The 22,094-nt window shown below is 46.8% G+C and overlaps 1 long non-coding RNA gene across 1 annotated transcript; it reads left to right on the forward strand.

Annotated features, from left to right (window-relative positions):
• Positions 1 to 209: 209 nt before the first annotated feature.
• LOC125551314 (uncharacterized) lies at positions 210 to 2,820 on the forward strand. The gene is made up of 2 exons (XR_007302418.2): positions 210 to 1,312; positions 1,936 to 2,820. It is a non-coding gene; the product is annotated as an uncharacterized LOC125551314 (long non-coding RNA).
• The last annotated feature ends 19,274 nt before the right edge of the window (positions 2,821 to 22,094 follow it).

A 22,094-nucleotide genomic window follows, 5' to 3' on the forward strand; every position in this document is an offset into this window, starting at 1 on the left:
TCGAGCGCGTCCGAAAACTGCTTCAAACCCGAACCGGGCAGTCGTCATAGTTGGATTCAGATCATCCCCAAACTTCCCTAAAACATCTTCGTTTCTTATTTAGACTTTCCTAGCCTATTTATTCTCGACCGTCGGATTTCAATCGGATGATCCAAACTCCCCTCTTTCTTATATATATAGTCCTACCCTCTCCCTAACAATCTGTCCCATCCATCCATTCCTCCCTGCCGCCATTACCTCCACCTGGTCTCCCTCTCCCTCAGGATCTTCCCAGATCTACCTCACAGCCAGCCGACCAGCCTCCTTCCTCCTAGGATCAGCCGCAGCCGCCACCCATCAAATCCATCCACCCATTTGCCAGATCCACCTCATTTTGCCCATCCACCCAACTAGCAGCCTCCACCTCTCCTCCTGATTCTCCTCCATCGATCCAACCAGTGAGGCCGCCGGTAGCAGCAGCTGCACCCTCGCGCTCCCATTCCTCCTCCTCCGGACCTCCCTCGACGCCGAGCACTAGCAGGAACTGCTCGTCGAGCCCCTTGTTTTCCTTTCTCTTTCATTCCCTTGTTTCTGCTCTTCTCTGAGTGTGTTTTCTCCCTCTCTCTCATGCACATGAGACCTTTAGGAGCCAGGGAAGCCATGGCCTGACCTCGACCCCACCGCTGCCGCCTCTCACCCGCGCAACCTCGTCGCAAAACGGAGCCCCGACGACCCTCCGATGAGCCACCGCCCGGATCCACCCAGTGCCATCTTCTTTTCCTTCCGGAGCTCCTCCCGTACGTCTCATCCCTCTCCTTTGTTCTCTGTAACAGCTCCATGGCCGCCGGATTCTCAAGCGGCCACCAGGAACCGCTCCTTCGCCATGCGTTCCTCGCCACCAACCGAAGCTCCGACGGGCTCTCGCTGGACCTCGATCAGGACCTCGCCGTCGATGCCCCATTCTTCTCTTCTCTCCTCCCGCTTGCCTTTCAGTGTGCTTCTCTGACCCTGCTGCGACGCCCTCTACAGGTCGACATCGCCGCCTTGGATCTGCCCCAAGCTCCGCCATTCCCGCAGCAGACCCGGGACCCATGGACCCGCAGCTCCACCGGCTACTTCGACGGAGTCCCCATTGCCGGCCCCTGCTTCCACTGCATTGGGAAGCTGCAGCTCGGGCAGAGAACAACGCCTCTGTCTCGAGTCATTTGGTCGCTCGCCTGCGCTTGAACCACGCCCCCCTTCGCCCGTTCATGGGCCTAGCAGCCCCGCTTCAGCCTAGCTCCTCTTCCGCCCGAGCTGCCCGGCCTCTCCACCGACCTAGGCTTGGCCCATGGTGAGGCCACCCCCAGCACCTTTTTTCCCTTATGGTGGGCTAGTAGATTCGGCCCACTTTTGTTTTTTTCCTATCAGAGAATTTCCTAATTAACCAATGCACTACATAATTACAATTTGGACCTTAAACTTCATGCATTTAATAACTCATGAACTATGCATCATATGTAAAAACTACAAATATGAAAAATGCTTAGAATTTCATCTAGTTTCATAATATGTTGCTTTCACCCATGTTTAAAATGTTGTTTGCATTTAATTTGCATAATTGCATGCTAAAATGATTTAATTCATAACTAATTCACCGTAGCTCGGATTTAAATAAACTTTATATGTAAATGGGGTAGAAAAAAGCATAGACTAACATTGTGTACTTACTTTGCATGTTTAACAACTCTAAAATTATTTTTAGGGCAGAACAGTAGCTAATTCGAAATATGCATATGAGGATTTTCTGGAATTGTTGTTGTTGTTTCCGGCCTCATTTAAACTTGCTTAAATGTGTAGTTTTCATATGCTTCACCTCTTGCCGTGTTTAACAACACTTATATTGTTGGGTACATAACCGAGAGAGAACTAAATAATCGAATGTGGTGTTTCATCAATATGCAACTTGATGCGGAGCATCCCAAGGCCATCCCCATGGACCCAACTACATCTCCTTCAACACCTCTTGGACCCATGACACAAGCATGTGCAAGAGCTCTTGAAACCGAGGTGACATCTCTCCTCTCACATTTCCACTTTGATGCACACGAGACATGGCAATTACCTCATACGGATACTTTGTGCATGCTCAGGTACCATGGAGAAGCTAAGGAGCAAGGAGAAGAAGAAGAGGAAGATGGACATGAAGACGAAGACGAAGAAGAAGAATCACTCCAAGTTCCCAGGCTCTGGACGACCGACGGACACCAGACGTCCGACGACCTCGAGGCCCCGGACATCCGGCCCCCTCCGGACGACCGACACACCCACACCCGAGACGAAACCTACGGATTTCCAGAGCCCCTCGGACGAATGACGACGCCTGGACGTTCGACCCCGACCGGACGTCCGACCGAAAACCACCCGAGCCGAAACTACGGACGTCCGACAGGCACCAGACGTCCGGACCCTCGCGAGCCTCCGGACGACCAGTTACCCCCGGACATCCGACGCATGTGTGCTGATTCGTGTTGGGCGGCAGCCCATGTACCCCATCACCCCGTCTTTTGCATTAAGACTATATATACTCCACCTATTCCTTCTTTCTAGGGTTAGCAAAGGATTAGCTCATATTTCATGTGAGAGCTTTGCTCATCCACTTGGTTACCTTCTCCTCGGAGATTCGAGCCTCCTACGGAGAAGATCCCCCAAGCGGATCCAAGACCCCTCTTTAGGGAAGAACATCAGGACCTCCTCACGGAGAAGACCGTTACCCTTGTATCATCCTTAGTTGATCGTGTACCGTGTGAACCCTATGTATTCGAGGATCTAGCACATGTGTGACTTTCTTGTGTTGGTTTAGTGTTTCTCTTCTGTTTCCCTTGTGTTTTCCCTCTCTTTCGACTTCGTGTTCTTCGTGTTCATTGCGGGATCCGCTCCTATCACGAAAGATCGGGCTATAGGGTTCCTACCCTACATCATCTTGGTATCTAGAGCCACGTTGATCACGATTTCGGGGCCTCCCCGCTGTGTTGCTAGCCTTGTTTTGTTGTTTTTCGTCCTAATTCGAAAATTTCCCCACAAAAACGGACCCAAACTTTTTTTTGGGATTTGTTAGTGTGTTGAGATTTTGTTGGTTTGGATCCATGGATTTGCTTTGTTTTGACTGGATCTAGCTTTTCCCGCCTTTCCCCACCCTTTCCATCCACAAAATCATCCGGATTTGACCATTTTCGCCATCTCCACCTCGAACCCTACCAGTTCATCCCGTGCCTTATTTTCGCTCAGGCACCGGACGTCCGACCCAGTCTGGACGTTCGATGACCTGACGACCGGCCCAGCCCGGACATCCGACCGACCCTGACGAAACTGAATTTTTTTAATGTAGTCACCACCAATAGACCATCACCACTTCCGCACACCACCACCATTTGGACCATTTCGCACTTCGACATGTGTTGCCACTTCGAGCTTTCAGAATTTGAGTTGCGGTTTCGTATCCTTTCGTGTTTCGCTACCTAGGTACGGTTCGACATCATCATTGCCGCCGCTCATCTTCGCCATGGACGCGTCATCAACAACGACCACCTCGACTACACCTTGGTATTCGTGCCACCATTTTGACACCATACCGTAAGCAAGAACGGTAACCTCGTCTTGGTATTGGACATATCACTCTTACCATTACATTGATAGCCATCATAGCCTTACTCCTTTGCGTTGCTTACCCATCGAGACGAGCCGTTGAGTATTGCCGGCAACGAGACGTGTGCACATTAGTGATCATACTTCCCATAGCATACATACATCATTGTTGCATATATTGGTATCATCTATTGTGTCACAAAGTTGTCATCGCATACACAATTGCTATCTTGGTTCGTCAAGCATCGCATAAGAAAAGAGCTCCAACATCAAAGAGCCAAAAAAGCTTTTAAGCAAAGAGGAAAGATAAGCAAAGAGCTTTTAAGTAAGAACCATAGCATCATACAACATTAAGATTGTCATACTCGATCATCTTGGATCATATCATAGAAACACCTTGCATAAAGCATACCTGGGATAGAAGTCGTTGCATTTTTGCTAAGTAGGTTGTGCACAAGTTCCTGTATCCGCCTATTGTGCAATCGTGCTAGCGTCTCTCTAGTGTTGTGCAACAAGAGCATTTTCGTGGATTCCACATTTTGGCTCATCCTTGGTTGCCCAACCCTACTTATCTTTTTGCATGTGTGTTTCTGCATACCTTATATGCTTGGTCTACTTGTTACATTGCATCTTGCGAATCTTTTCCAACATTATTTAAGCTCACTTACAATTGCATGAAATTTTGTGCCACCATCCTAACCAAGCTCCACCATAAGCTTTTACTTGTGTAGGTGTGATAAACCGACAAGAGCTAGTACAAATTGTGCTATTTCCTTGTCCTACATTGGAGTGATCATCGATCCACTTTCAACGTCGGTCGAGGTACATTTGGTATGTGCTCTTCTCTTTCTACCACTCACATTTGTCTTGGAATGATGGATAGGCCAAGTACTTCTACCAACCCACTCTTCATGGAGCAAGACGAAGACTTGAACTCCTACGTCACCAAGAGCCACCTCTTTGGTGCACAACGTGCTTTGCATCAAGAGCAACAAGCAATGAGTGAACGCATCGACAAACTCACCACCGACTTGCGACTCTCCGAGCAACATATAAGGGACTACTTCGACCACAAGCTCGACAATCACAAGCAAGAGAATGACGCAAGGATGGACGAAATTCGTGCTTTGTTGCTCAACAGCTCTTCTTCCACTTCGTCTTCATCAAGAAGGACTCGCTCAAGTCGACACTCCGACTTCACCCTCTCCGGCTCAGGTACATTGACATTGAACACTCTACGCCATGCTGCGCGCAACGATCGTCAAGCAATCCTCAATCCTCTATGCGACACCGACTCTCAAGAGCATCAACGACATCAAACACAGGAGGCTTTTGCTCTCGCTCGAGAACGGCAACGACAACGCCAACATGAAGAGTAAGAGCGAGCATGTCTACACCAACTCCGTGAAGCTCAAGCACTTGCGGCGCAACAAGCCCTACGAGATTCAAGTCGAGCCGTAGCCGACCGAGGCTGACAAGCTCGTGAACAAGAAGAAGCACTTCGCAAAGAAATTCAAGAATGCAGATTTCAAGCTCGCGTGCACCGTCAAGTTCCTCAAGTTCCTCCTCGAGCTCGACAAGCTCCTCCACAAGCTCGCCAAGAACATCAAGTTCATCAAGAGCATGATGACAATGGAAATCCTCCACGACAAGAGCAACATGAGGTTGACAACACTCCTCACCAAGAGCGACACGAGCTTGACAATCATCTACAACATGGGCATCATCATCCCCAACCCCAACACAATGAAGAACAACGCTACAGAAAGCTCAAGTTCACCATGCCCAAGTTCAATGGAAGCAATGATCCCAAAGAATATCTTTCATGGGCATTGAAGGTCGACAAAATCTTCCATTTGCACAACTATGAAGAAGAGAAGAAGATCGCGATGGCATCCCTTGAGTTCCAAGACTATGTCCTCATTTGGTGGGAACAAGTCATAGAGCGCCGAGAGGCAAGAGGTGAACCACCCATCACTACTTGGGCGCAAATGAAGGATGTCATGAGAGCACGCTTCATGCCTACCTACTACTACCGTGACCTCTTCAAGAAACTACAACTACTCAAGCAAGGAACCAAGAGCGTTGAAGAGTACTACAAAGAGATGGAGATTGCCATGATAAGAGCCAATGTCACGGAAGATGATGAGCAAACAATGGCACGTTTCTTGAATGGACTCAACCACCCTATCAAGAAGATTGCCGACTTCCAACCATACTCGAACCTCATCGAGCTAGTGCAACAAGCCACCAAAGCGGAATGCTAAGTGCAAGATGATTTCAAGTATGCCAAGTTCTCTTCCAAGACATACAATTTCTCCAACAACCAAGCTTCAACGACTCCAACACCGACTACCAAGCCTTCTACTAGCAACATCGACAAGTCGAGTTCCAAGAAAGCTTCATCTACTCCAAGTCATCCTCCCACTATGAGCAACTTCAAGTCGAGAGATTCATCATCATCCACTCCAACCAATGAGACCGTCAAGACAAGTTCCTTCAAATGCTTCACATGTGGAGGCTGAGGCCACAACTCCTATGAGTGCACCAACAAGCGGACAATGATCCTCAACGACGACGGCACATATGACTCAATGAGTGAAGGAGAAATGGACGCTTTTGAGCAAGTCACCATGCACCGGCAAGTGAATGATGAAGAGGAACAAGTCCTCTGCGATGAAGATTCAAGTCCCGCTCTTGTTGTCTCCAAGGTCTTGACTCTCCAACATCAACAAGAAGAAGACCAAAAATGCCACATATTCCACACAAAGGCTGGCATCAATGGATGATCCGTCAAGGTCGTCATCGATGGAGGGAGTTGTCATAATCTTGCAAGTGAAGAACTTTGCGCCAAGCTCCAATTGCCCAAGACGAAGCACCCTCATCCATACAAAGTGCAATGGCTTAGCGACTCTGGCACTATCCAAGTAGAGCATCGAGTACAAGTCTCCTTCAAAATTGGCGCCTACGAAGACACCTTGGAGTGCGACGTCATTCCGACCGTTTTTCTTCTTCTCATTGGATGCCCATGGCAATTTGATAGAGTAGTCATCCACAACGGCCGAACGAACCACTACATATTCAAGATGAAGGGCAAGGAGTACGTCCTTCGTCCAATGTCGCCAAGCCAAGTGATTGCCGACAAGCAACCACCCATCGTGGAGATCATAGTGAGAGCGACCCACCAAAAAGAGAGTGAGCGCCACAAGCCCAAATCGAACACCTCCACGATGAGCGAAAAGAAGAACTTAGTCTTATTTGCCACCAAAAGTGAGATACGAGGAGTGTGTGAGAACCCATCTAGTGTCCTACACTACGTTCTTGCGTGCAAGGACAATGCACCACAAACTAACACTTCTCACACTCTTCCTCTAGTGTTGTCTTCTCTTTTGCAGGAATTTCTCGATGTTTTCCCCGACAAGCTACCTCCGGGACTACCTCCACTACGAGGCATTGAGCACCACATCGACCTCATCTTCGGAGCACCTCTTTTGAACAAAGCTCCCTACTGCGTCAACCCCGAAGAAACCAAAGAAATACAAAGGCAAGTAAAACATCTCATAGACCATGGACATGTGCGTGAAAGTTTGAGCCCTTGTGCCGTCTCGGTCATTCTTGTGCCAAAATGTGATGGTAGATTTCGCATGTGCTCCGATTGTAGACCTATCAATGCTATCACCATTCGCTATAGGTATCCCATTCCACGCCTAGATGATATGCTTGATGAGCTTAGTGGTGCCACTATCTTTTCTAAAATTGATCTCAAGAGTGGTTACTATCAAATCCGCATACAAGAGGGTGATGAATGGAAAACCGCTTTCAAAACCAAATTTGGATTGTATGAGTGGCTAGTCATGCCTATGGGTCTCTCGGAAGCACCGGGTACTTTTATGCGTCTTATGAATCATGTCTTTTGCCCTTACATTGGTATATTTGTTGTGGTCTACTTTGATGATATCCTTGTTTTTAGCAAATCTCTTAGAGATCATGTCACCCATGTTCGAACCATTTTGCAAACTCTTCGAAAAGACCAACTCTATCCCAATACAGAGAAATGCCTTTTTGGCATTGACAAGCTCGTTTTCTTTGGTTTTGTTGTTTCCTCAAAGGGTGTTCATGTTGATGAGTCCAAGATCCATGCTATTAAGACCTGGCCACAACCAACCAATTTGCAACAAGCGCGTAGTTTTCTTGGCCTTGCGGGTTTCTATCATCGCTTTGTGAAGGATTTTAGCACCATTTTTTCTCCTTTGCATGCTTTGAGCAAGAAGAACGCGCCTTTTGTTTGGGGACCATCCCAAGATACCGCTTTCAATGAGCTTAAGAATTTGCTTACTCATGCTCCGGTGCTTGCTTTACCAAACTTTGACAAACCCTTTGAGATTCATTGAGATGCTAGTGGTAATGGCATAGGAGGCGTGTTAACGCAAGAGAAGCGCCCCATAGCTTACTTTAGTGAGAAACTCTCCGGCGGGCAACTCAATTACCCCATCTATGACAAAGAGCTATATGCTTTAGTCCATGTTTTGCATGAATGGGAACACTATCTTCGCCCACATGAGTTTATCATTCGTACCGATCATGAGACTCTCAAGTATCTTAAGGGCCAAACCAAGTTGAACGAGCGTCATGCTAAATGGAGTGAATTTATTGCGTCTTTTCCTTATGACATCAAGTACATCAAAGGAAAGGAAAACATTGTAGCGGATGCCCTTCCCCGCATATGCATGCTTGTCACTCAACTTGAATTGGATGTCATTGGTTTTGAGCATATCAAAGAATTGTATGAGCATGATCCTACTTTTGCTACTACTTATGCCAAGTGTTTGACGCATACCTCTTGGGAACTCTATTACATCAAAGATGGATATCTTATGAGAGCTAACAAATTTGCATCCCAAGTATTCTCTTCATTTGTTGCTTTTGCAGGAATCTCATGGAGGCGGATTAATGGGACATTTTGGACAAGACAAGACGTTCACCACGCTCTCGATGAACTACTTTTGGCCCAAGATATTTCGCGACGTCAACCGCTTCACCAACCGATGCTCTACATGTCGCAAAGCTAAGTCCAAAGCTCAATCTCATGGCCTCTATATGCCTCTACCAATTCCATACCAACCATGGGAAGATATTAGCATGGACTTTGTGCTTGGTTTGCCTAGGACTAGAAATGGGAAGGATTTGGTATTTGTCGTTGTGGACCGTTTCTCTAAAATGGCACATTTCATTGCTTGCAACAAGATAGACGATGCTTCACATGTTGCTAATCTCTTTTGTAGGGACATACTGGGTCTACATGGAGTGCCAAAGACTATCATCTCGAACCGCGACGTCAAGTTCCTAAGCTTCTTTTGGAAGACCCTATGCGCCAAGCTCGGAATCAAGCTACTCTTCTCCACGGCTTACCATCCTCAAACCGACGGCCAAATGGAGGAGACCAACCGCACACTCTCCACCCTACTTCGAGTACTCATCAAGAAGAACACCGAGGAGTGGGAGGAGTGCCTACTAATCGCCTAGTTCGCCTACAACCGAGAAAGACACTCAACAACCGGCAAGTCCCCCTTCGAGGTCGTCTACGGATTCAACCCATTGTCACCATTGGACATTCTTCTGCTACCACTCCAAGAGCGCATCAATTTGGACGCAAGTGCACATGTGACACATCTCAAGAAGGTGCATGAAGTTACAAGAAACACCATCGAGCGCCAATTTCAACGCCTTGCAACCAAGCTCAACGTCAACAAGCAACCTATGGTCTTCAACATTGGAGATCTCGTGTGGCTACACCTTCGCAAGGACCGCTTTCCCCAAGGACGCAAGTCCAAACTTCGACAACGCGCGGATGGACCCTTCAAGGTGCTTGCATGCTACAACAACAACGCATACAAGATCGACATTCCTCGTGACAAGTTCTCCATGAGCGAAACATTCAACGTCCAAGATCTTTCTCCCTACCATGGTGATGAAGAATTTGATCCGAGGACGGATCTTCCCCAAGGGAGGGGTGATGATGTGGAGCATCCCAAGGACATCCCCATGGACCCAACTACATCTCCTTCAACACCTCTTGGATCCATGACATGAGCACGTGCAAGAGCTCTTGAAAACGAGGTGACATCTCTCCTCTCACATTTCCACTTTGATGAACATGAGACATGGCTACTACCTCATACGGATACTTTGTGCATACTCAGGTGCATTGGAGAAGCTAAGGAGCAAGGAGAAGAAGAAGAGGAAGATCGACGTCAATAAGAAGACGAACAAGAAGAACCGCTCCAAGTTCCCAGGCTCCAGACGATCGACGGACAACGGACGTCCGACGACCTCCAGGCCCCGGACGTCCGGCCCCTCCGGACGACCGTGGCTCCCACACCCGAGATGAAACCTACGGATTTCTGGATCCCCTCGGACGATCGAAGACGCCCGGACGTCCGACCCCGACCGGACATCCGACCGAAGACCACCCGAGCTGAAACTACGGAAGTCCGACAGGCACCGGACGTCTGGACCCTCACGAGCCTCCGGATGACCGGTGACCCCCGGACGTCCGACGCCTGTGTGCTGATTCATGTTGGGCACAGCCCATGTACCCCTTCACCCCCTCTTTTGCACTAAGACTATATATACTCCACCTATTCCTTCTTTCTATGGTTAGGAAGGATTAGCTCATATTTCGTGTGAGAGCTTTGCTCATCCACTTGGTTACCTTCTCCTCGGAGATTCGAGCCTCCTACGGAGAATATCCCCCAAGCGGATTCAAGACCCCTCTTTAGGGAAGAACATCAAGACCGCCTCACGGAGAAGACCGTTACCCTTGTATCGTCCGTAGTTGATCGTGTACCGTGTGAACCCTATGTATTCGAGGATCTAGCACATGTGTGACTTTCTTCTGTTGGTTTAGTGTTTCTCTTATGTTTCCCTTGTGTTTTCCCTCTATTTCCACTTCGTTTTATTCGTGTTCATCGTGGGATCCGCTCCTATCGTGAAAGATCGGGATATAGGGTTCATACCCTACATCACAACTTGTTGCATATTTAGCTCCACTTAACTTGTAGTTTTGTTTGTGCACTTTTCCATGCTATGTTTCATTAAATCGGACATGCATCATACTTGGTTGTGCATCATGCCATGTTTATGTGATGGTTGTTTACTATGTTGTTTTCTCCTGTCCAGTGTTGCTTCTTCTTGTTAGTTCTGGTAACGTAGCGTTTGTGAGGATCCGTTCGACTACGTCCGTTTGTCTTCTTCATGGACTCATTCTTCTTCCTTGCGGGATCTCAGGCAAGATGACCATACCCTCGAAAGCACTTCTATCTTTGCTTGCTAGTTATTCTCTCTATCGCTATGTCGCGCTACCTACCACTTGTTATATCATGCCTCCCATATTGCCATGTCAAGCCTTTAACCCACCTTCCTAGCGAACCGTTGTTTGGCCATGTTATCGCTTTTTCTCAGCCCCTCTAGATTTTTGTTTTTGCCTCTCACCCAACTTTGTTTTTGTTATTGCTTTTGCCACATAATGGCAATTATGATGTATTGTCAAAAACTAAGACTCACAAAAGTGAAATGTAAAATTCTAGAGTGGCATAAGAAAAGTGGTCAAAAACTAGAGTGGCAAAAACAAAGTTTTCCCATTTATTTGATCAAGGATAAGCATAATGTAATTCTTATTCTTGTTTCATTAAGTAAATTCAATATCCTTATTCTGGAGGTTCATCATAATTCTCTGTTTCAATTGTTCATTTTTTTTCCGGAGTTCGAGGTTTTTTCTCGATTCGAGATGCTTCATCTTTTATTTTCTGGAGTTTCAAGTTTTCTGCTTTATCTCGTCACGAAGCTCCATCTAAATCATCACAAGGCTTCACCTTGTGTTTTCAACTTCTCTTTCTTTTTATCATCCTTTTTTTACCGGAGTTCTTCATGAAGGCCCAACATGGTTGTTCAAGATGGATTCTTTTCATTCTTCAATTGTTCTTCAAGATTTCTCTCGAAGTTAAGATCCAGCAAGCTATACTCTCAAATAAACATGGTGTTCAACACATGTCTTGTTTTCAGGAGTTCAAGCATTATTCATCTTGCATTCCGAATTGCAATTCTTTCATATCTCATCTTTTGAGGTGGTGTTATGTCATTGTTGATGATTTCCCTTCGTGTTTCATGATTCACAAGTTTTCAAGAGTGACATATCTAAATCCATCATTTTCTCTTTGCTCAAGACATCTTTTTAATCCATCAATCTCTTCATTGGAGTTATATTGGGTTATATTTCACCTAAAGCTTTCCCTAGGGATTGTTGCTATTTATGGTGCTCATAAATGACCTAAGTTCTTCATTTATACTCTTGGTGAAATAAGTTTCTTGTCTCCTTGTTCATATCAATCCAATCTATTGTTTTCGTTGGTGGCAGAATTTCACCTCAAGATTTCGAGATGTTCTCCATAAGCCCACAACAAGCTTACTCTTTTCATTGTTGGTTTTCCAACGACTCCGTTCAACCCTTCTCCTAAAGATGCTTTTTCAAGCTCATTTGAGGTAGAAGATGTTGTTTTCTCCTCCGTTCTATTGATTCCATTCTTACATTTGTTTCGGAGGCATTGTGATGTTGCTCTCTTTGATGCATCATCTTGTTTTGTCAAGATCATGTTCAATTCCTTCCATTTCCAGTCGGAGTGCTGTCCAAATCATATCATTCTTATTCCTTCTCTATCTTGTTTTAACCGGAGCATTCGCAATCTCGTTCATCTCCATTGTATTCTTCTTTCAATTTGTTCAACCTCTCAAGGTTTGTGGTTTCACTCGTTTTTCAAAGAAGCAACTTGTTTTACCTCTTCCTCTTCCATTTCTTGCCCTTTGCCATCCTTAGATCTCGGGTTGAGATCTCTTGTAAGTGGAGGAGAGTTGTGACGACCCAAGACCGACGCTCCAGTTGCCTTCCAGTTATTTCACCGTTGCCGTGTGTTTTATTTTTTGTTTGTTGCATTTCATCATCGCATCATCCACATTGCATCTGCATGTTTTCATAAAACACGTAGTCTTTCGCAGTTGCCGCTTCTTCCTCGTCTTCGTTGACCTTTGTCAGGACCCTTGGTCTTTGTCGACCTCTCTCAGACCCCCTCTCGAGCGCGTCTGAAAACTGCTATGAACCCGAATTGGGCAGTTGTCACCGTTGGATTCAGATCATCCCCAAACATCCATAAAACATCTTCGTTTCTTATTTAGACTTTCCTAGCCTATTTATTCTCGACCGTCAGATTTCAATCGGATGATCCAAACTCCCCTCTTTCTTATATATATAGTCCTACCCTAGCCCTAACAATCTGTCCCATCCATCCTTTCCTCCCCGCCGCCATTACCTCCACCCAGTCTCCCTCTCCCGTGGGATCTTCCCAGATCCACCTCGCAACCAGCCAACCAGCCTCCTTCCTCCTCGGATCAGCCGCAGCCACCACCCATCAAATCCATCCACCCATTCGCAAAATCCACCTTGTTTTTACCATCCACCCAACTGGCAGCCTCCACCTCTCCTCCCAATTCACGTCCATCGATCCAACCAGTGAGGCCACTGGCAACAACAACTGCACCCTCGCGGTCCCGTTCCTCCTCCTCCGGACCTCCCTTGACACCGAGCACTAGCAGGAACTGCTCGTCGAGCCCCTCATTTTAATTTCTCTTCCTTCCCCTATTTCTTCTCTTCTCTGAGCGTGCTATATCCCTCTCTCTCGTGCACAGGAGACCTTCTGGAGCCAGGGAAGGCATGGCTTGAGCTCGACCCGCCGCTGCCTCGTCTCACCCGCGCAACCTTGTCGCAAAACGGAGCCCTGGCGACCCTCCGATGAGCCACCGACCGGATCCACCCCGTGCCATCATCTTTTCCTTCCGGAGCTCCGCCCCCATGTCTCATCCCTCTCCTTTGTTCTCTGTAACAGCTCCATGGCCTCCCAATGCTTAAGCATCCACCGGGAACCACTCCTTCGCCTTCCGTTCCTCTCCACCAACCAGAGCTTCGACGGGCTCTCCCTGGACCTCGACCAGGACCTCACCATTGGCGCCCCGTTCTTCTCTTCTCTCCTCCTGCTTGCCTTTCAGTGAGCTTGTCTAACCCTGCTGCGATGCCCTCTACAGGTCGACATCGCAGCCTTGGATCCGCCCCAAGCTTCGCCCTTCCCGCAGCAGACCCGCGACGCATGGACCCTCAGCTCCGTTGGCCCCTTCGCTGGAGTCCCCATTGCCGGCCCCTACTTCCGCTGCATCGGGAAGCTGCAGTTCGGGCAGAGAATGGCGCCTCTGTCTCAAGTCATTCGGTAGCACGACCGTGCCTGAACCACGTCCCCCTTTGCCCGTTCGTGGGCCACAGAGCCCCGCTTTGGCCCAGCTCCTCTTCCGGCCGAGCTGCCCGGCCTCTCCACCGACCTGGGCTTGGCCGATGGTGAGGCCACCCCAATGCCTTTTTTGCCCTTTTGATGGGCTAGCCGATTCGGCCCGCTTATGTTTTTTTCCTATCAGCGAATTTCCTAATTAACCAGTGCACTACATAATAACAATTTGGACCCTAAACTTCATGCATTTAATAACTCATGAACTATGCATCATATGTAAAAACTCCAAATATGAAAAATGTTTAGAATTTCATATAGTTTCATAATATGTTGCATTCACCCATGTTTAAAATGTTTAAAATGTTGTTTGCATTTAATTTGCATAATGGCATGCAAAAATGATTTAATTCATAACTAATTCACCGTAGCTCGGATTTAAATAAACTTTATATGTAAATCGGGTAGAAAAATGGATATATTAACATGATGTACTTACTTTTGATGTTTAACAACTCTAAAATTATGTTTAGGGTAGAACAATAGCTAATTTGAAATATGCATATGAGGATTTTCCAGAATTATTGTTGTTGTTTCCGGTCTCATTTAAACTTGCTGAAATGTGTAGTTTTCATATGCTTCACCTCTTTCCATGTTTAACAACATTTATATTGTTGGGTACATAACCAAGAGAGAACTAAATAAGCGAATGTGGTGTTTCGTCAATATGCAACTCGTGGCATATTGAGCTCCACTTAACTTGTACTTTTGTTTGAGCACTTTCCCATGCCATGTTTCATTAAATCGGACATGCATCATACTTGGTTGTGCATCCTGCCATGTTTATGTGATGGTTGTTTACTATGTAGTTTGCTCCTTTCTGGTGTTGCTTCTTCTTGTTAGTTCCCATAATGTCGCGTTTGTGAGGATCCGTTCGACTACGTCCGTTTTTCTTCTTCATGGACTCATTCTTCTTCCTTGTGGGATCTCAGGCAAGATGACCATACCCTTGAAATCACTTCTATCTTTGCTTGCTAGTTGTTCACTCTATCGCTATGTCGCGCTACCTACCACTTGTTATATCATGCCTCCCATATTGCCATGTCAAGCCTCTAACCCACCTTCCTAGCAAACCGTTGTTTGGCCATGTTACCGCTTTTGCTCAGCACCTCTTATTGTGTTGCTAGTTGTAGGCGAAGTTGAAGTTTGTTCCATGTTGGGACATGGATATGTTTGGGATATCACAATATCTCTTATTTAATTTATGCATCTATATACTTGGTAAAGGGTGGAAGGCTTGGCCTTATGCCTGGTGTTATGTTCCAGTCTTGCCACCATAGTTTCCGTCATACCGGTGTTATGTTCCTTGATTTTGCGTCCCTAACAGGCTGAGGCGTATGGGACCCTCTTGGCAGTTCGCTTTGAATAAAACTCCTCCAGTAAGGCCCGACCTTGGTTTTACATTTGCCTAACAACCTAAGCCTTTTTCCCTTGGGTTTCCGGAGCCCGAGGGTCATCTTATTTTACCCCCCCCCCCCCCGGGCCAGTGCTCCTCCGAGTGTTGGTCCAACCTAGAACCACTTGCGGTGCCACCTCGGGGAAACTTGAGAGATGGTTTTACCTGTACGTAGTGTTCATCCGGTGTGCCCTGAGAACTAGATATGTGCAGCTCCTATCGGGATTTGCTGGTTTAGTTTTACCATTGTCGAAATGTCTTGTGCATCGGGATTCCGAGTCTGATCGGGTTTCCCGCGATGCAGGATTGTCTCCGCGGATCGTGAGCTTGTGATGGGCTAAGTTGGAACACCCCTGCGGGGTTTAAACTTTCGAAAGCCATGCCCGCGGTTATGTGGCAGATGGGAATTTTTTAATGTCCAGTTGTAGAGAACTTGACACTTGACTTAATTAAAATTAATAAACCGCGTGTGTAGCCGTGATGATCTCTTCTCGGTGGAGTCCGGGAGGTGAACACGGTCTTGGGTTATGTTTGACCATAAGTAGTTTCAGGATCACTTATTGATCATGTGTAGCTTCATGACCGTTGTGTTGCTTCTCTTCTCGCTCTTATTTCGTACGTTAGCCACCATATTTGCTTAGCGCTTGCTGCAGGTCCACCTCATTACCTCATCCTATCCATAAGTTCAAATAGTCTTGATCTGGCGGGTGCGATATAGCTGAGTCCTCGTGACTCACGGATACTTCCAAACAGTTGTAGGTGCCGATGATACCAGTGCAGGTGATGCTACCGAGCTCAAGTGGGAGCTCAATGAAGACCTTGATTGTTGTTTTGTGTCTTTTCCGGTTGATCAATAGTGGTGCCCAGTTGGGACGATCGGGGATCTAGCATTTGGGGTTGTCTTCTTTTATTTTGGTTTTGTAGTCGGACCGTGATTGTAATCTGGATGATGTATGTTTAACTTGTTATTTGTGTGAAGTGGCGATTGTAAGCCAACTCTTTATCCCTTTCTTATTTAGTACATGGGATTGTGTGAATATTGCCCCTATTGCGACAATATTGCCCCTATTGCAACAAAACCACCATGCAATTATGCATCTAAGTCATGCCTCGACACGTGGGAGATATAGCGTCATCGTGGGTGTTACAACCCGAGCGATTGCACTGTAGGCTATCCGTAACTGAACCCGAGCGATCTATCAATGGCTGTTAACTGAACCTGATTGAGCGATTTCTTTGCTACTGCTGCTAACTGAAGCCAACCGATGCAGCCTCTGGATGAATAGTGAGCTTTGTTGGGGGGGTGGATGAACAGTTCCCGGTAGGGGGTTAGATGAACAGGACCCCGTGGTAGAAGTGGCCGTTGTTGCTGGATGAATAGGACCCCGGCCGAGCCGGTTGGGGGTGGATGAACAGGACCCCATGGAGGGCTGGTTAAATAGTAGCCGGTGGAGGGCTTGATGAACAGTAGCCCATGGAGGGGTGGTTGAACAGTTGCCGGTGGAGGAGAGGTGGAGGTTGGATGAATAGGAGCCCGTGGATGAATAGTCGCAGGTGGAGGCTGTAGGAGGTCAATGGTGGATGAACAGTAGCCCGTGGAGGCTGGAGGAGGTCAACGGTGGATATGAACAGTATCCCGTGGAGCCCCGTTTTGCGGTACGTCACACCCCTCCCGATGAATAGGACCCCCGTTTCGATCGTAGCGCTCCCACACAAGTCTGTTTCCTCTGTTTTGCGGTACGCCACACCCCTCCCGATCAACAGGACCCTGTTTCGATCGTAGGAGGTCCAAGAGAAGTCTGCTTCTTCCGTTTTGCAGTATGCCAGACCCCTCTTGATGAACAGGATCCCGTTTCTACCATGGCCGGTCAAACACAATGTCGTTTCCTCCATTCTACGGTATGCCATGCCTCATTTCGATCGGCTGTTCCGTCCAAGGCGGTTGGCTCCTGATGAACATGATGAATTCCGTTGCCTCCTGATGAACACGACGCATTTTGTTACCTCCCCATGAACATGATGATGACACAGTTTCTCCGTTCCGACCTAGCTGGTTGGCTTCGGATGAACAGGATTAGTCGATGTACGTGTTAGAGACCCCGCCCATATGTACGTACATAGCTGTATTTACTATGTTGCAGCGTGGTCGTACGTACATGTACACGATATAGACGGGACTATGTGACATGCTACATTGGCGCCTCTACTTTAACACGTGCTGCTCCTTACTCGGCCACGATACGTCGATGGAGAGACACCGATCGACCGCTATGTACGTACACGCTCGCGGCCGGATAGATAACGCTACCTTCGCTTCAACTTGGTGGGTCCTAGCTGTCAGGGGGTAAGAAGGTAGTTCCTTCCATGCGAAGATACAGCTGATGGGTCCCAGCTATCAGGGGAAACAATTTTTCGCGAAATACAGAGGCCCTTGCGGTAGGTCCGAGGTGTCACGTGGAGGAATCATTATTTTGCGCATAATAAGGAGGCACTTCCTTGCGTGCGACCATGGACCCAGCTATCAGCCTCTCCACTTACAATCCTCTTCTGATGGTTGTCATTTGTTGACCATGTTGACGACGCCGTACCGGCCGAGAGAACCAAGGTGTTGGACGACGTCATGACCTAGGAAGGGAACGACCCGGAGCCGGGGTATATGCAGCAGTGGATGCCCACGCGGAGGGGAGTACGAGGGTTGACTGCTTCGACTATGGTTTGAGGCTGCCATCTCCGGAGAATAACAGGGGGTATGGGTGAGTAGAGGGAATCCCTCGCCATTAGTAGTATGGTCGGGCGGTGAGGTCTGCACGGCAGCACAGCCGGCCATGGGAGGCTGCAGCAGGCGGTACGACGGGCGCAAGTTTGGGTGGCTGGAGCAACAAGATTAGAGGTTGACGGTGTGGCTTGGCCGTTGGATTAACAACGAACGGTTAGTGCATCTAGAATCGTTTATTGACTAAGTTGACAAGGCCCTGCGTACACGTTAACTTAGTAGGCCCACAAGTCAGCCTACAAATCTGGTGGGTCCCAGCTAGCAGGGGGAATCAATTTTTTTTCTCACGTGCGAAGATGTTTTCTTGTTTTTTTATTTCTTCTTTTTTGAGTTAGAATAAAAATAAAACAATTTAGCATCTTCAGTACAATCTATATTTTCATGAAATGGATCATAATAAAGCTGGTGGGCCCCAGCTGTCATAGAGAGGAAACTATTAATTTCTGCATTATAAAGGAAGCAATTCCTTGCATGCGAAGATGTAGCTGGTGGGTCAAACCTGTCAGGGGTAGAAATTATTTGTTTTCGCATAATACGGGGGCACTTGTTGCGTGCGGCCATGTGCCATGTGTGTCCCTACTATCAACCAATCCATGTACATGCCTCATCTGAGTCGCTCCCCTGATCCAAAGGCCGTTTGGTCACCAGTTATGCCGTGCCTTGCTACGAACAAGGCACTGGATCTCTGTCCTGGACGGCGTTTGGGACTAGAGTGGGCCGGTGAAGCCTGCGCGGCAGCACAGCCGGCCATGGGAGGCGGTAGTAGGCGGTACCGCCGACGGTGGTTTGGGCTGTTGAAGCAAGAATATCCGAGATTGAAGAAGCACTACAGCCGTTGGATGGACATCCAACAGCCAATGCTGCTAGAAACAAGTCTTGACTATAAGTTTACAAAGCCTTCTGGACGCCTTAGTTGGCCCACAAGCCTTCCGTACGCGTCACTGACTATAATTCTCAAAAACATAGTAGGCCCACAAGTGAGCATCACATCTGTGGCAGAGAACATATAGCCTATTTGCGATTTGTAATAGTGTACAGCCCATTTTTGAATACTGATGGAAATTACTACAACCCATTTAGAGTCTGTTAAAATTACAACCAATTTTGATTAATAATTTAAACCAACCTCTCAAAACAGAATTCAACCAAAAATCCCACATTTTGATGGGATCTGAAAAAAATTATCCCGAAGTTTCGAGTCAGATTAAATATAATTTCACAATGAATTTGTATTACGTAAAAATCTAAAAAAATACTGCGCGCGTAATAAGTAATGAAATAAAAATTTCCAAATTCAAACAATAATATTTTTCAAACTAATTACCCGCTTGGTGCGTTTTTGTATATTTACAACCCAGTTTTTATAATTACATCCCATTTATTATTTCTTAAAGCCCATTTTCTTGTTAGGCCTAATAGGAAAGATTTACAGCCTAGCGGGGCGGAGAATAACAAATTGACCTGGGTTGGGTATTCCGCAAAAAAAGTATAGCTGGGCTAGCCATTTTCACCTTGAAAAAATAATATCTGGGCTGGATATTTGTTGACATAAAATAATAGCCTGGGCTAGACAGGCCACAGCCCGCCCAATTGATACCTTGCTCCTCTGCACAACAACAAAAACATCGCTCAAGAAAAACTTCGCTTACACCTAAAAAAACAAATACTGCTCGAGCTGCTGGGTCCCAACAGCCGGCCGCTCCTTGTGCAATTCTCTTGTTTATTGACTATATAGGTTGACGATGGTGTGGGACCGTGATGTCTGGAAATCAGGAGGAATCAAAAAAAATTATAGTTTTATATAATAAGGAGGAACTTGCGTACGTGTGGCTATGGCCCTAGTGGGTCCCTACTGTCATCCAGTCAAAATAAAGTCATCTGATAAATCCTCATGTTCGTTGACCATGTTGACAATGCTCGGCACCGAGGCGAGTGCAAAAACTTGAAAGACGATGGAGAGGGCCTCGCGGGCCCTACGGATGGTCTGATACAGCGCTCGCTACTCATGTAGGAAGCCAGGATCATCGGACACCTATAAGCACCTTCGAGAAACTGAGGCGTAATGAAACGGTTAGACTGTCCTTGGGAGATCTGGTTTATTTCACACCAGTATTACGATACAAGTGTAATTTACTCATCATCGGAAACAATGCATAAAATACAGGAGTAATGAAACCGAGGGCCCGAGGTCTGTAACAAAAACTGGCGTGTTACGCATGTAATTTGAGAGACCAGTGTATATTTTACTAGTAGAAATAGACCAACCAAGCGCTTCGCCCGAGACCATCTGATTTTATTTGCAAGCGTTAGTTTTACAAGAGGTTTTGATTGGAAAACGACGATCCAATCACGGCCTAAGATGATGAGTTTGTCGGAAGATCATATGGTTTCACCTCTAACCTACCTGATTTGTCGTATAGGCTATGAATGAAACATAAGACAATGAACTTCTTAAGCACAGAAACAACAAAAGAGGATTATCTTCTTAACATGCAAATCACAGGCATTTGCTCAACATGCAAAACAATATGAAGCATTATTCATAGGAGGCACAGTGAACAGCTCGTGATGCCCTTTGCTGAAGCATTCCAAGCTCAACTTTGCATTCAAACTCACAAGGTCTGGCATTACATACACAACATTCAAAACAAACTCTTAAAATACCGTACATAAGTCAACATTCATGTGACTATGCATCTTAGCTGAGTAAATATTTGCTTCTGAACTGAAGACAGGAATAGGAAAAAATGATCGACGTTGCTGACAGCAAAGGGCATCCCTGACGGTGTCTTGGACTAGGGGGTACTCACCATGTCATCTCCCGACCAGGTGGATCGGGCCAAGGACCCCCATGGCGGTTTACTCATGGGACACTTCGAGCAGCCCATGTCGCATTCAAGGAATATTCCACAAGACATGATGATCAAGACAAGGACTCCTCTCCACCAACGTATTCGACTAGGACTCTTGTTATCCTAGGCCTTCCGTACATTATATAAGCCGAGGCCAGGCTAGTCGATAGATCATTACGAAATTATTCATCATACCCTTAGGTTTAAACCACAACATATGATCTCGCGGTAGATCAACTCTGTACTTGATACTCCATCAATATAAAAAAGAACAGGACGTAGGGTTTTACCTCCATCAAGAGGGCCCGAACCTGGGAAAAACATCGTACCCTTTGTTCTTGTTACCATTGATCTGAGAATCCACAGCTCGGGACCCTCTACCCCGAGATCTACCGGTTTTGACACCGACAATGGTGCTTTCATTGAGATTTCCGCTGTGTGATCGGCAAAAGATTAATGGCTCGCCTGCAGATCAACTGCGACGTCGGCGTCTTCATCACCGGCTCGACTGATCACCTTGGCTTGACCAAGGACTGTGCCCTGGCTCCAATTGTCATGTTCGAACGATGGCCTTCATCAACATCAACTCCGATCTCTATCATGATCATGGAGGAATCATCCATGGAGCTCGAGGGCTCAACGTCAACATTGCCCTCGGGCGACCATGCTGTTTTTCCAAACAGCGAACTTGTATCCGCTACCACCACCTCCTCGAGCATCGCTTTGACAATGCCTTCTGTGGAATTGTGCGGAATTGAGTCTACAACATCACTGTAAAATTTCGTCGCGTTCCGACGGAGCAATCTCCGCCGATCACTGATATATCGGAGCCCTGTTGAATCTAGACGGGAAACTGGATGAGTTTGCAGCGTGGTGTCCAGCATGTAGCTCGGACGTTCTTTGGAAGATCCAACCGTTGATCGGCTGCATAATTCGTATGTCTACCACCTCTTGAAATTTCAGCTCGATTGTACCATCCAAACTCCGGGAACCTTACGATTAGCGCATCACTTTTCGGATCTGTTTTCTGCATGAATACGAATCTGACCCGAGTTCATATTTCTTCATGAACGGGATATTGGACTAACTTT

The sequence above is a fragment of the Triticum urartu genome, chromosome 4A (assembly GCF_056163025.1).
Source record: "Triticum urartu cultivar PI428250 chromosome 4A, HENAU_Tu73, whole genome shotgun sequence".
NCBI classification, from domain to species: domain Eukaryota; kingdom Viridiplantae; phylum Streptophyta; class Magnoliopsida; order Poales; family Poaceae; genus Triticum; species Triticum urartu.